The sequence below is a fragment of the Sorex araneus genome, chromosome 5 (assembly GCF_027595985.1).
Source record: "Sorex araneus isolate mSorAra2 chromosome 5, mSorAra2.pri, whole genome shotgun sequence".
NCBI classification, from domain to species: domain Eukaryota; kingdom Metazoa; phylum Chordata; class Mammalia; order Eulipotyphla; family Soricidae; genus Sorex; species Sorex araneus.
In genome coordinates, this window is record NC_073306.1 from 157770675 (window position 1) to 157773217 (window position 2543).

A 2543-nucleotide genomic window follows, 5' to 3' on the forward strand; every position below is an offset into this window, starting at 1 on the left:
TGTGCATTGCCGCAAACAACCTGGAAATAAAACCATTTGTGGTTTGTAGTGAGGCCTTTGAACATGAGTGTTCTCTTCCTGGTCTTAAAGGGTGGGACTGGGATTGAGATTCTAAAATCCTGTGCCCTGGGCATTTCTCTTGCTGCACCCAAGTTTCAGCTCAGTGGAACCCTTCTCCAAATCCTGCACGAGAACAAGTAAAGTTTAGATTGTACTGATCTAACCAAGGGCAACCTGGATAACTAAATTCAAGTTGGCGGACTAACAATTCTGGTGAATCTAAATCCTGTTGGAACAGAATCCCTGCAGCTGTTCTATGAATAGTGTCCTAGAATGTGCTTCGCCTAGGATCAGAACCACAGCTGTGGGTATTTTCTGAAAAGCCCCTGGAGAAGTTCTAAGGAATCCTCTTTTCATTCTTTCAGCTTCTCAACGGTTGAGCTTGGAGTGTTACTGAGTGACTTTTGTGAATACTGATATGCCAGCGTTCGTACCAGCCTGTCAACACCTTGAAGAGCAGCCCATTTTGTGTTTGTTTTGAAAATTACTCAATAGTAAATCCTTAATCATATAGCAGTATGGCTTTTTGAAACGCTGAGTGATAAAATGCGTTGCTTTCTGTTGCTTTCATGCTAAATCTTATGAGGTGTGTGGCCTTTGATAAATAAGTACAAATAATGTAACTGAATCCCACTTGAGCCTGCCATTAATTATCTCACATATATCTTCATTTCCAGGCTGCTAAAATGGGCCAAAATTTGAGGCAGCTAGAAAAAATATTCAGTACATTTCCTTTATTTGGGGGCGATTTATGATACAGAGATATACATATGATTCATGAGATATACACTCATACACTCTGATATGTCTATGTTCATTAATAAAACATTACGGCCAAGAGAGATAGTATAATGGGTAGGTCACTCACCTTCCATGAAGCTAACCTGGGTTTGATCCCTGGCATCCCATATGGTTCCCCAAGCATTGTGAGTAGTAATGCCTGAATGTGGAGCTGGGAGTAACCCCTGAGCATCTCTGGGTATGGCCCCAAAGCAAAACAAAAACAAAAATTTACATGACTTACACTCACAGAATAATAGATGTAAACACAAATTATAATTCATGTATGTACATACATATACATATGTGTAAATCTAAATATGAAATATGGAGATACACATGCCCCTTAAATGTAGCTATGCTCTCTAAAATTCTCTAAAATACAACCTAAATGGGCCCAAACCATACAGAAAATTCTTTGATTCTCTAAGGTTCAGTTCCTTCATTTTTTCCTTTTACACGTATGTTTATGAAGTGGTTTTCCAAACTTTCACATTTGTGTGTAATAGAAGTTTCTATTTTGGGATCGTTTCCATGGCGGAACAAGGAGGCTTCTTTCTCAGAAACCCTAATGTGCATTTTTTTTTTCATATCGCAGTTAGATTGGATTTCAAGCCTACATCTTGGCTGATTCCTGTATCCAATGAAACGAGACATGAAGATGGCCTTGTGTCCCTGGAGCTGATGGGTTATGGGGTGTGACGTTCATTGTCTGCTTTTCCAGAAGCATATAGACTGCTTAGGGGAGAGCTGGAAAATCTGATTTCCACTCATGAGGAAATCAGATTTTGTTTTCAGGAGAATCTTTGGAGTCAGCTGAATCCTGGGTGGTCAGATGAATAAGTATCCCTCCTCCGAGCTCCCTTCCATACGGCTCTTGGTTTTCAGAATTTTCACAATCAATAATTTATTTTATAACTGATTGACTTTCGAGAGGTTGTATTTTGAGTTTTTCTCCGCTCAAAAAAAAAAAGGAGACCATTGTGATACAAATTTACTTTTTTATTTTCATGCATGGGAAACACTGGTACCATGACAATGAATTTATGTATTTTAGCCTAAAGCAAGAAAATGGATGTTTTGGATAGCCTGGGAGACCAGGTAGGAAGTAAGTGTATCACTGCAATTAGAGTTATTGAATTATTTTTACCTTGTTTGAACTAGCCTGTATGCTCCATGACAGCCCTGTGAGGCCAGATGCAGTCTTACTAGTCCTCCTTTGAGAGCACCAAGACCGGGGTTCAGAACTGATGGGAAAGGGAACAGAGGTAAAGTTACTGAAATTTTTAAAAAAGCTTGATGACTCTCAGGAGTCAAGGGCCTGATTGGGAAGCACTTTTATAAAATGTGCCTCCTTTGGTCAAGATTTGTGTAGATCATTCTTGGGAAATGCAGAAAAACCAAAATGACTAACTCATTCCATAAACCATCGCAGGGCGATTTGTCCTTTAGCGTAACTCACCCCACCTGGGTCTCTCTCTCTCTCTCTCTCTCTCTCTCTCTCTCTCTCTCTCTCTCTCTCTCTCTCTTCCTGCTATTGACAGGAGGGTTCTCTGCTGAAGAAAATGTTACTTGAGAGTCATTAAATGTTTTTCCTGTGTGTTAATTTTTTATTTTAAAAGGCAGCTACTTTTCAGAGTGTTTGCATCACAACTCCCTGTTTTCAGTGGTTTAGCTAAGTAAACATTCATTTTTCATTTATA

The 2543-nt window shown here is 39.4% G+C and overlaps 1 non-coding gene across 1 annotated transcript; it reads right to left on the reverse strand.

Moving 5' to 3' along the window:
• Positions 1-1989: 1989 nt before the first annotated feature.
• Positions 1990-2111, reverse strand: LOC129405397 (small nucleolar RNA SNORA61). The gene has a single exon (XR_008630549.1). It is a non-coding gene; the product is annotated as a small nucleolar RNA SNORA61 (small nucleolar RNA).
• Positions 2112-2543: the final 432 nt, after the last annotated feature.